Below are 12,891 nucleotides of genomic sequence, written 5' to 3'. Positions count from 1 at the left end.
TTTCGGAGGCTAAAGTATGACAAATATTTGTTCTTTACAGGTTATAATTATTCATTGTTATATATATATATGTGTGTGTGTGTGTGTGTGTGTGTGTGTGTGTGTGTTTATGGAGGGGTGGGGGGATGCCACCAGACACTGAAGAGATATTAAATCACCGGGCACAGAACCTGATGGAGTAAGCCAAAGTGTGAGGGATTGCTCCCCACTTTGTCCCCGAGTAAATCTTCACTTTATCAGGCGCTGCCAGGCACAAGCTTCCTCACAAGATTGAAATAGCCGAGCGGTGCAGCTCCTCCTCAGTGGAGTCCGAGGAAAAACGGATTTTCCTTCACTACCAAGGGCAAAATTGACTTGCGATTCCCAGGCAGAGAGGGACAGACAGACAGACAGACAGACAGACAGACAGACAGACAGACAGGCAGACAGACAGACATAGAGGTTGATATTGTGCGACCACATCCTCATCCCGTCTTCACTGCTGAAAGGAAGAGGAGCCAGGACAGTGATGGAGAGGTAGGCGGACTATTATTCCCTGATTCTGAGGTCTCGCAGTAAATTGGTACAACCGATTGTTGTAGTGATGAGATGATGAAATTGCATGATCAAAGACTTGTAGAATACTTCTCCACTGATCTGTGCAGTTATAAATGAACCCATTTTTTTGTTTTTCATGTTTTTGCAGGGCACAGGAACCCTGAAAGCCCGTGTAGATCAATCCTTTAACTGTCACGCAGTATTGTAGTGTTAAGAAATGTATTTAAACACAAAAAAAACATTAGAAATCCAACGAATGCTTTTGCTTTTGAGTCCACAGTTGTGCACATTTTTAGAATCCTTTTCACCAGTGGGACCCTAAAATTGCAGTGCACTGCACTGACTCACAGATGATGGAACCTGCAGACCTTGCTGTATTAATGCACCACTCAAATCCATGTAGGGCCACACTTGTCTCCATTGTGCTGTGGGGAGACAGTTCTGGTGCCAGCGGGACTCTTCTTTCAACCATGGAGGAACAGGGGAGCAGTGACATCCCAAAATGTCATGTCAGCATCTGCGGGGAAAAGCCGCTCCCAGCAGCCACCGAGCCCGCTATCCCCTTCTGAAACGCAACACCAACTCCAATAGTGCTGAGAAAGCTCAGGAGGAAAAAAAGGCACAATATGCTGTAATGCTGCGTGTGTGTGTGTGTGTGTGTGTGTGTGTGTGTGTGCTTAAGTGCATGATTACAGTCAGTTGTGTGTGTTGGACATCTTTGTGATGACTCCTCTCTGTCATCCAGCTGTAACAACTCGAGGGTCCACTTCAATCAGTTTTCTCCTGCATACTGATGTGAATCGCAGATATGCATTTGTCTGCCTCTGTTATCTGAGGTCATTCCCCCTGCAGAACTCCATGACTTCACGCATCTGCGGCTGGAACATAGCTGAGTTTAATAGTCTATACTCTGTAATGAGTGTGATCACCCACTTGAATTAATAATTAATAGCGATAAGGTCATGCAGTGAGTCGTTTTTTATGCTGCGTCCTGATAAATGTCGGCATTTGCTGTAGTCCTTTAGCGTCTTGTTATTGCAGTCTTGCTGATCCTGAGCTTATTTACTACTTTTCACCAGCTAGTGCTCCCGACTCTCCTCCTGTATCTTAGCGTGTGCGTCCATTCATGTTTGTATTCCACACCTCTGCTTCTGGAGGCATTTATAATTTTAATGCATCATTTAGAGAGTATAAGCACTCTTCAAGCACCCCCTGCTCGTGATGCATTTATCACAGCCTTTCTTTGAATCACAGTGCGGATGAATGGTCTGATGAAGAAAAAACAGAGTAAGAGGAGACCAAGGTCACACAGCATCACTTTTATTTTCTGTGTGCAGGTTGGAAGTTGTCTTAATGTTGCCTCTTTGTCTTTGGGACTTCACACACAGTCATATAAAGATTACTTCAAGGACTTCACATTCTGCTTTATTCGCCCATCAGCCACTGTGTGACATAAATATGATTTAATATTCAATATTGGAAGTGATCACCCCTCCGTGGAGATTATTTGTGAAGACGGCTACGTCACTCCACTCTTACTGGAAGCTGCACATGTGCAGGCCTTCATTTTCCTCTTACACTATTTTCAACAAAAATCTTCCTGCACTGTACTTCTTAATGGAGATGTGAAAACTCAAATAGCAGGAGATCTGGTTATTCGACCTGATGACATTCTTCCTTTATAACTGCTCTTTTTAAACCAGTGTCGTCAATCATAATTCTTCATAGATCTCACTATAAAAGTCCAATTTTTAAGGCTATGATAGTATGTGTGTTTGTGTGTCCCTGAACAAGGCAGAGCCAGCATGTGAGCATTCCGATGTGAACATACGCGCTGCCTGTTGTGTATGCTTGGGAAGCAGAGCTGCTGGTACAGAACACTTTGCTACACCATGCATAATCAGGTTGAGGAGAACAAAGATGTTGGTTCTACAAACAGTGTTTGTTCGGACCAGGATGATCCTAGCATCCAGAACCAAGGAGAACAGTGGCTCTTTCACTAGAAACCCAGGGAAGGGACCCAGTGGAGGGGCGAGCTAAGGTCTTTGTAAAAGGTTGTGTATCCCTGGAGAATAACAAGGAGAGGAATAGTGAAGAATAGTAAAGCCTTCCTCCGTTATGTGCTTTTCATAACAAAATGATAGAGGGTTGGTGTTCAAAGACATGCCCTGAAAGGCATTGAAACGCTGTATGTGAGTACACAACTTTCACGGTAAGGTGACTAGTAAGCCCGTTAGCTGCTGTGTTTGACAGATACCAAACAGTTTACTCTGTTTACCTAAATGCCCATGATCTGATTTATGCAATGGTTGTCATTAAAAAGTCATCGTTAAAAGTTGCAAGTTGGATGTCTGGCTTCAAAGGGAAAATTCATGTGTACAATATTGTGTAGAAAAGACGAGGCTGCTTGTTTATTTGTTCGCTCCCTGCGGCCTTGCTTAAAAAGTAAATGAATGGGCACAGAGCCTCACACCCTAAGTGGCTGCCAGACAAGACTTTTCTTTTCTCACTTAAATCCTAGACAACTGAGGGACTGTTGCAGAGCCAATCTGCAAGGCTCAAAGACCTCAAGCATAAAGACAGCAATTGAATGTACATGTATGGATTCACATGCAAATGATGATGCATGTGTGTGCAGAGTTTTGTTAAATTGAAGATGGACCCATCGATCTGTTTATCCTTTTGTGATAATGAACAGCCTGAGTAATTGCCATGAGTAATATTATTTTTCACTGAGGCCTTTGGTTCTTGAGACTGTCTCATATGAACATGTTTACACAGCAGTCATATTAATAAACATAAAGTCGGGGCAAGATAAGGGGGCTGGCATTATGTAAATTTGTACCTGATTTTCTTTTCTTTCCTCAAGCAATTTCCTCGTGAATGTAGGAATCATACTATCCTCTCTTTATGATCTGCCAGTAAACTAAAATCCCAAATTGATCAGAGGAGCCACACCATTGTTACAGCCGGCACAATGCACCATTGTTGAGTCGTCCATTGTGTGAGTCTTTGAATGGGGAAGGATCGTTTTAAATGATTAAGTTTCGGTTAAAGGAATGCACGGCACGTATCCATGACACTCTGTGTGATCATTGTCCTGATTATGGATAATAAGTGGGACTTATTTCTAAACACCAATATTTTAATTATAAGTCGCGTTAATTGCACACTGTGTCTGTGGTAATTTTCGTCTGTCAAAGTCATTACAGTCCTGACAAAACCCCATTTTTGCCGCGGTAATGAAAGGCAATTCAAGAAAAACGATTAAATGTAAAAATCTGGGTGGCCTATTTCTCACCACAGCCAAGATGCCTGGAGCAGTTTCCAGTAGTATGCCATCCATTATTAGTCACTGTTTTTGTCAAATGTCCTATATTAAAGGAGAGATGCACTGTGACTTCTGTGATTACAAAAGGAGCCAACGTGCGGGATTGCCTCATGCACTTGAAGTAGGAAATCAGCTATTCCTGACAGATTCCTGACTTCAAAAGCATCATTCCCAAGTGTTGGGCAGGCTTTCTCTCTCTCCTTTCTGATAACATATCTGTGCAGTTCTATCTGACATTATTTTAAAGCATCCTAAGACTTCACCCTTACCCAAAACCTAATCAAAATCACAACTGTATTTTTTATTTTCTTCAAATACTACTCTCTTTCAAAAGCTTTTTTTTAAAACTAAGAATAGGAAAAAAGAAAAAAGTGTTAAATCAATCGAAATTTTTCCCCGGCTCTCTTCTTCTTCCTTTTTCTTTTTTTCTTTTTGCGTTGTTTCGTCCTTCAGCTCCTTTCATGTGTCCTCTGAGTTCATATCCCTGAAGTCTCAAATGTAGGTTGGACCCATTTTCATACAAGGAATTAGGCGAGAGAAAGATAGTCATGTAATTTCCTAACCGTACTGTATCACAAAAGCAGAAGCCTGGTTTAACCAGTGAGGCTGATGCAAGCATCTCAGAGAGGACTGGGGGATCGGAGAACAATCCTGACTGGATGCACCACATCAGCAATTTGGGCTAAATGTCACAGAAAGAAGGGTGGTTGCTTATCTTTGTTGTTTTGTCTGTTGATGTTGATGTTGCTCCTGCGGATGTGAGGACATATCTGTGAAACCATGACATTTTCAGACCTCTGTTCGTGATACAAGCAACTTTGAGTTTGCTCAGCTTTGACCTTTTAATGCCAGTTACATGGCAGACTACCCGAGAGAGCCGAGCAGAAGGCGAGAGAGAATAACTTGCAGGTGGTTTGGGAATTGATTACGTGCCCTCCGCCTCTTTGATGATGAACTGCTTCCCCATGAGAACCATAGACAGCCATTTGCTTGCATCCATTTCAGATTTTTACACCCAAATCACCCCCAACAGATCTGATTTATTTTCAATACGCGATGCACAGCCATAATAATGATTGCATCTATTCCCAATGACACACTCCAAATCTGCCACAGGGCTTCTATATGAGGACATTTCAGACAGACCTTTTTTTCTGTGGACCCAGGGCACAAGTAGTCATTAACTTTCTAGTCAGGCAATTTGGGCCAGAGGATCCTTTTTTTTCCTCTGTGTGTCGAGCAAGGTGTCTGTGAGATGTAGCTGTGAAGGCCAGCCCCCTCTTTGCAAGGTGAAAAAGACTATTTCATTGGCCAGGTGATGAATGTGGTGTCTGCGGAGGTGCATCACCCTTTTGGCGCTCTCTTTCCCGTTCTCATTCGCTCCCCATTAGTATTTTCCTGCATTCTATTACGCTGCTCGTTCATTTTCCTCTCCGCTCCCCGTCTCATTCTCTGGTCCCACCACATTCTCTGTCACTTTTTCTCCTCTCATTTTCTCTCGTCTGCTCCCTCCGCCCCTCACACAGGAATCTATTGTAATTGACTTTATCTCCCCCCTCATTTCCTTCCTCTTTGTCTCCCTGTCTTCCTTTTCACAGTGGATCAGCTGACGCCGGCTCCGAGCTGAAGGTGACCTGTTGGCTGGGCCAGGGGCTGCAACACAGGACATGGGTCCAGCTTCCCTCTCCGCTCGTGTCTTGTGTTGCAGCCAGTGGAGCAGCCTGTCTTCCTCCCTGCAGGTCTGTCTGCCCATCGCTGATGGACGGAGCTCCCAGAACAGATGGATCCCAAATAACCGCGGACCTGCCGACCCTGCTCCTCTCTTTACAGCTAGCTTATGCTTTATCGTTGTCATTCTAAGTGTAGTTTTCAAGGTTGAAATATATTGTACTTTCTCACAGTTTAAAGTCAATAAAGCACTTCAGAGAAAAAAAAACTTTACTCCTGTTCTATTTGTAATGACTGTGTGATTCAAGGATTATTTGTTTTGGACTATAATGGATTTTGCTCAGTGTTCCCACTTGTGAGTCAATACTTGTTTCAGGTCCTGTCTTATCAAGCGTATAGCTGCAGTCCTACGCGAACAACTCCCCGGTGACATTTACTCTGCGACATTTAAAGCGTAGTTACCACCATTGAGGATTTTTTATTCTTTTGAAACTATAAACACAAGGTGAGCCATATGGGGGTTTTAATGAGCCTTGCCTTCCGACTTTCCCAGGTAGCAAACATCATGGTGAAGTAATAGCTCCTGACAAGGTCAACAGTGATGTACCTCTGGGCGAGGCAGGCAGGTGCTGTGGAGGCACGCGTGGGCTGTCTGAGCCCGTTTTAAATGCCTCCTCGACTCCCCTCAGGTCCAAAACGGACAGCAGAGAGGAAGAGGTTGGAGCGTGACATGAGATAGCCTTTGTCTTTGTTCTCATTTCAATAGCAAGAGGAGAGATAAGGGAAGTAGAAGAGGACAGAGATGCCGTACAATGCTTTGTCTACTAGATGTGGCTTGGCCAGAAATCTGTGTGTGTGTGTGTGTGTGTGTGTGTGTGTGTGTGTGTGTGTGTGTGTGTGTGTGTGTGTGTGTGTGTGTGTGTGTGTGTGTGTGTGTGTGTGTGTGTGTGTGTGTGTGTGTGTGTGTGTGGGGGGGAGACAGACAAAAGTAGAGAGATGGTGAGGTGAGTAGAATTGCCTGTAGCCTGTTTGTGCACACCAGGTCTGCTTTTTTTTTTTTTTCTATGTGTAATGTGTGTGTGTGTGTGTGTGTGTGTGTGTGTGTGTGTGTGTGTGTGTGTGTGTGTGTGTGTGTGTGTGTGTGTGTGTGTGTGTGTGTGTGTGTGTGTGTAGTGAAGAAAATGAAGCCATTTTCTGACAGGGGTGTCACTTGATTGGAATGTAAATCCGGGTGCGGGTGCTTGCTGTTTTCAATCTCACCCAACCAAGATTGTTTACCAGAGGAATTGAAAGGAGGCTGTGTTCTGAATGCTGTGTGAGCTGGTATTGGGTTGCTGTTTACCCCGTGTTGGTGCAGATGTCTCAGAAGCAATATTATTTATTTACCAGCGTATAGCCCAGAGCGCCACCAAATATTTTTGTGACATATATAGAGTATTAAGCTGATCTAAAGGAAGGCTTTCAATAACTCTGAAATGGCATGTTATGATCGGTGTACTACATCTTTTCTGCAAGATTAACCACTTCAGGACATCTTCTCTCCAGATTAAAGCTTCCTCTTCCACTTGGTCTGGGTGTTAACAGATGACATTTTGAATGCAAAGGATCGCTGTGGTTTCCTTTTGGTTTGAACTAAATAAAAGGAATGGTTTGACATTCTTTAAAATACACATATTAGTTTTTTGCCTGGAGTTAGAACAGAAATTTGATACCACTCTCATGTCTGTTCTAATCAGTTATTTTGGTTTTAGTCGACTAAGACCCCTTTAGTGGATTACTCGTTCTTTATGCTTTTTAATACTGAATTACTTCTTCATAAGAAACCCATGAGCACATAACTGGTAAACACAAGATGCAAAGTGGTGCTTTTGTTTGATTATTTGTGGAGAAACACAGTTTTATAGATCTGTCGATAAAATCAATTAATTAATTAGACGACTAGGAATTGGTTAGGTCAAGGACAGCCCTACTGCGTTCATGTATAAGCAGAGGTGCTGGTAAACAGGATTTATTTGCTAGGCTAATCAGATGATTTGACTAGCTTTAGGCTATAGCCTACCATACACACACAAGACTGTGATATAATCACAGATTTTACAAAGTAAATTGTTAATAAGTTAGCTTTAGAGATGCTTGTAGGCTAATTTTCTTAGATTTGAAAAGAGCCAGGCTAGCTGTTTCCTCTTGTTTCCAGTCTTTATGCTAAGCTAAGCTAGGCTAACCTGCTGCTGCCACTAGCTTTTGCTACCTTACAATCTTCTCATCTAACTCTCGGCAGGAGCACACAGAGAGGTGAGCAGGGCAGATCAGTCTGAGATCTAACAGAGTGCTGGGTCTTAACAAGGATTTGCAGTGCTGCATATTTTTCCACACCAGTGCTCTTTGTGTCTGCAATCAGCAGTAACATATTGAGCAGGGGAGAGGGTGAGAGCTATCTCCCTTGCTACTGCAGTTTGAACCCCCACCCACGGCCTAGTTCGTATGGTAATGCTACAGCAAAAATTTCAGTCAAGGAATTTATTTAGTTCACAGCGGGGTGGATGAAGACAGAGATTGAAGGCGAGGTCGGGAGTGGGTAGGCGCCAAGAGCGAAGTCCTCGTGTTACAGGTGTCTCATCACTTTGTGTTAGATTTGATATGTGTGCAGAGCACGACATGGCAGGCACCCCGGGGCTGAATGTCACCCACCAGGTTAAAAAGACTGCTGTTTGTTTGATAATGACATGGGGTGATATATCGGCAGTGTTGTGCTCTGAATAAGAGAAAATAAAATTAGAGAGCGAGAGGTAAAGTGAGAAAAAGTTAAGCTTATATCACAAATCTCCCATCCCACAATTATTATTCAGTTGCAGTCATTTATGCTGCAGTGAGGGTGTAGACAAAAGTATAAACGATCTGGATGCTCATAATCAATTACAGCATATTAAATGTAGACGAAGACGAAGAGTGGACACCAAGGCCTCATAAAGTCAAGCTTGCTTACTGTGATCACAGTATTGCCAACATACATAATTTACGAGATGGAGTATATGGCAGCGTAGTCAATCCCGCAATCATTCGAATGGCAGTATATCCATTCACACTCATATATATATATATATACACACATATAATGTGTTCTAGGACCTCTTATAGAGGGTGAATGGCCTAAGGTGAAGGGACTGGGAGCATAGCGACAATAAGAGCAGAGAAAAAGAGGAGAGAGTGCATGAGAGACGTCCATTAATTATACCATTCCTCTGCAATCACTTTGCGAAAGTGAGGAACCGACAGTACCTGATTTCATCCAAAGACCCGGAGCTTTTTAGAACAAGCTCTATGTACCAACCACTCTCAGAGGAGATGACAGAGGAAGTGGCTCTGAACAACGTAACAATGATAAGAGCTTCTAAAGAGAGACCGGAAACGAGAAAGAGAGAGAGAGAGAGCGAAGGGGAAGAATTGAAGCGGGGGAATTAGAGAGAGGGACGAAGAGATTGGCAGCTGGGAGAGATAAAGACAGACAGGCAGAAAGGGGAAAGTAAAGGGAGGGAAAGAGAACAGAGATAGACTGACAAGGAGGGAGAGGCAGCGGGCTTAGATAAGTAGTGAAAGGGACGAAGCTGGAGAGGCTGGGGATGGAGACTGAGAGAGTGACGGGATGATTTATCAAAACTGAGCAAGGCTGCACTTCAGTGACAGCTGCCACTTTTCACAGACTTTCAGACAGGGTGAGTGACAGTGACACATCAGTCAGTAGAAACACAAACTTTGCTCAAAGTGTCCAGCATAAAAAAGTTTTGAAAAATCTGGCTGTGGAGTTCACTGAGATTGCAGATATCCAGAAAACAAGACATTCCAAAAATCTTTAAATGTCCTCAGCATTTCTGTTTTCTTTTTGTTCATGTAGTTTTGCCCATCTGAATCTGTTTACCTGCAACAGAGCAAACACACACTGAATGCATGCTCTGACAGGAAGAATGAATAAGAGACATTTTCACACAAACAAACCGCTACCAGCGTTATAATAATGTGTGCACAGACAGACAATATAAAATTATAATGGGAACAAATAGTAACTTCAATGAGAATTACAAACGCCACAGTACATAGGCAGGTCGTATGAGGTTCAATGCCAGCATTTGTCAGCTTTAAAAGCAGTCCGCACACTTTGATGTGAGATTTCAAAGCAATACGAGATGAGTTAGAGAGCTTGAAAGAAAGCAACTCATCCCCAATTTACAGCTGCATTAATATGCCAAGATGAACCTTCATGGATCTTATTAGAACATATGCCAAACACAAACTGCATTGCCGGTCTGGCTGTGTTGACATGCTTCCTTATATGATCCACCTTCATCCACCAGTGTAATAAGGGTATGGTTTCTTCAAATTGAATGTGATTTCTCATTAAATATTTGCACATAATGCGTCTGTGTGTCCATTTGTGTGTGTATGTGCATGTGTGTGCATGTGTGTGTTGGGTCCTTGTACTGAGTGATGTCCTTGAAAGGTTCATTGAGTTGATGGAGAAATTCGGATCACAGATTTTGTGTAAAACCCAGCGAGCCGTGTCGCAGGAACAGGCAGTCAGACATTTTGTGATGCCCCTTGAAGCGCTGGCGAGCTGCTGAAGTGTGACTTTGATAATACAAACGTCAACATATGCTAAGCCTCAACGGGCTGATGGCCTGTAGTTGGGAATTTGCTTTTGATTTTAATGAAATCCCTTATTTCATCACTGTGTTGACACCTGAGTTTGTAATCGATTCTACGCTCCCTTTAGTTATGGGTAAGAGATTAAAAATCACGCCGCTTTTGAGGGGATGTCTCTTTGCAGAGAAAATAAATTGACTTGAACTTCATTACCCAAGCTGAAGCAATTTAGGCAGAGTCTAAGCTTGTCTTCTGGATCTCATATTCGCCGCTGTCTGGCATCCACTGATGGGAGGAAACTGGATCAGAGGAAAATCTCCAGTGTTGGATTGGATGACCACCGTCTCTCTCCATGTCAGCTCCCATGAGCAGCACTGTTCAGCTCCGGCTCATGTTGTGCAGGGTGAGGAGGAGTGGGTGTATAAAGACAGAGAGAGGCAGACAGACAGACAGATGAAGAGACAGACAAGGAAAGGCTTTCAATCTACCTACAAGTGAGGGGGGAGAAAAATAAGAGCTAAACTTAATATATGTCTTAATATAAAACCTATATGTCTATATAAAAACAGACAAATGGAAATGTATCGTTCAGAGACAACCGGGGAGAGAGAATAAATAATATAACAAAACAAAGCATGTGTGTTTGTTAGAGAGAAACAAAGAAGAAGATGGATGAAGTAAGAAAATAAAGCAAAGGAGAAAAAGAGGTAAGAGGTTGAAGTGTGAAAAAGAGACAAAAATTTCCAGAGGTAGCCAATATGATAGATGCAGAGGGAGGGAGACGCAGGGACAGATGAGGAGAAACAGAGGACAGAGGGAGGCATACACTCTTCAAAAGATGAGAAATTAATCTCCAGCTGACAGCAGATATGGGTCAGTCATGATAAGTGTCCCCCTCTCCATCCTCAGTGGGAGTATAGTCCAGTGCTGAGTTATCAGCTGCCAGTACCCTTGCTCAGGTCCTACAGACACAAGGTGACCTTCTGTGTATCAGATGATCTGAGCCAGGAAGCTGCAGACTGCTGACAGTGACAGGTGTTCACTTTCAGCTCACAGCTCCGTGCCAGCACACTGTCATTATGGTTTATTCATTCATTCTGAATGCCAACTAAACTTTAAAGGGTAAAAGGGTCCCCTGCAGGGCGGATATGAATCAAGCATTATTGCACATACACTAATCCTTGATTTGTTGAAGAGAAGAAGAAAAAAAGGGCTGCAATGTAGATTCAATGAGGGAAATCACACCAGATGGGACGGGGAATGTGTAGATGTTGACACCCTGTCAGATTCAGTCAGGAATGATGAGAGGCCAATTATGAGGGAGTTCCTTAAAGGGCCAGAGCTTTAAAACAGGTTAAGAAGACAAAAGTGATGAATGGCTGCATTTTCCTGACTGCCGGGGATAATGTGTTTTCAACAGAGCCTGCTTTACCAATAAAAGTGATAACGATTGTAATACATCAGTGAAATGTGAATTTAATGTGCTGTAATTCCAAAAAGATCTGGTGGGTGAAAGTAAGGGTTTTCTTTTAATTTACTGTCAAGACACACTTTTCCATTCCATTATCAACACATTTCTCAGTTTATCACCAGGCTCATGAAAGATATCCACTCCACAGTAATGCAACCTTGCAGAAAAATAAATGATCTGAACTCATCCTGATGGAAATAATGCACAAGTGTCTTTTAAAAAGTGTGCTAGACAAAGGAAAAAGATATTTTCAGGTGCAGTGAGATGACAGTCACAACCAGGGCGTAAAGGAGGAAATTAAAAGCCCTCAATCATGCGCTGGCAGTCGACAGTCGCTCATTTGGTAGAAGGACTCCAGCAGCCGCTGATGAAACATTATTTGCTGCTGGTGGGCCGAGGCAGTTTTTTTTTGAGTCCAATGGCCGTGAAAGCACCAGTGTGGGGACCAGTGCTGAACAATTGTATTGTCCCAGTGCTTTTGATTAATGTGAAGGGTGGCTAAGGAACAATTACAGCTGCGTTATCTGGAGCAAACAGAGGGAGACAAGGGGCCCTCAAGCTCAGCAGGAGCCCCATCAGTGGGTCCCTGTGCCGCATAGCTGTGATTCATACAGCTGGATTGATAGCGTCTGATGTGGGTTGTGTTTTTGTTTACCTACGTCTGCATGTGTGTATGTGTGTGTGTGTGTGTGTGAGTGTGTCTGTGCTCATAGATGGGATGGAGGGAATTGTAACTGTGTTTACCCAGCGATTGAAAATATCTCTTCCTCTGCACTTAACTGCTGATTGGTTTGACCTTGCAGACACGATCCATTTGTTTTACCCACCACCTTCTGAAAAACAACTTCCATCGTTGCTGCATTTCACAGCTAAACCGATGATGTAAATAATCTGAACTGAAATAAAGATGATCAGATTCTTATTTGCCAGATGTCGGAGTGTTTCTTTGAAGGCTAAGAAAAAGCAAATACCATCGTTATTTAAAGTCTTAACATGCACTTTTATCTCCGGCAGCTGTGCGATAATCCCCCACGATGATTATCTGTCTTGCTTCTGATTACAAATATTATACTGTTTCCCTACAAATGAGGCTTGAACAGCTCACTCTACCAATCCTTCGGGGGTTTGGTACCAAAATGATGTCCCGAATGAAAAAGAGATTCTTTATCACAAACCCCCTCCCTGGAAGAAACCATCCGCAGCTGTCGCGCTCATTTAAGAAGAAGCCAATTATAGCTATTCGACAGTT

This window comes from Anoplopoma fimbria, chromosome 10 (assembly GCF_027596085.1).
Source record: "Anoplopoma fimbria isolate UVic2021 breed Golden Eagle Sablefish chromosome 10, Afim_UVic_2022, whole genome shotgun sequence".
Taxonomy (NCBI): domain Eukaryota; kingdom Metazoa; phylum Chordata; class Actinopteri; order Perciformes; family Anoplopomatidae; genus Anoplopoma; species Anoplopoma fimbria.
This window is presented reverse-complemented; position numbering follows the sequence as displayed.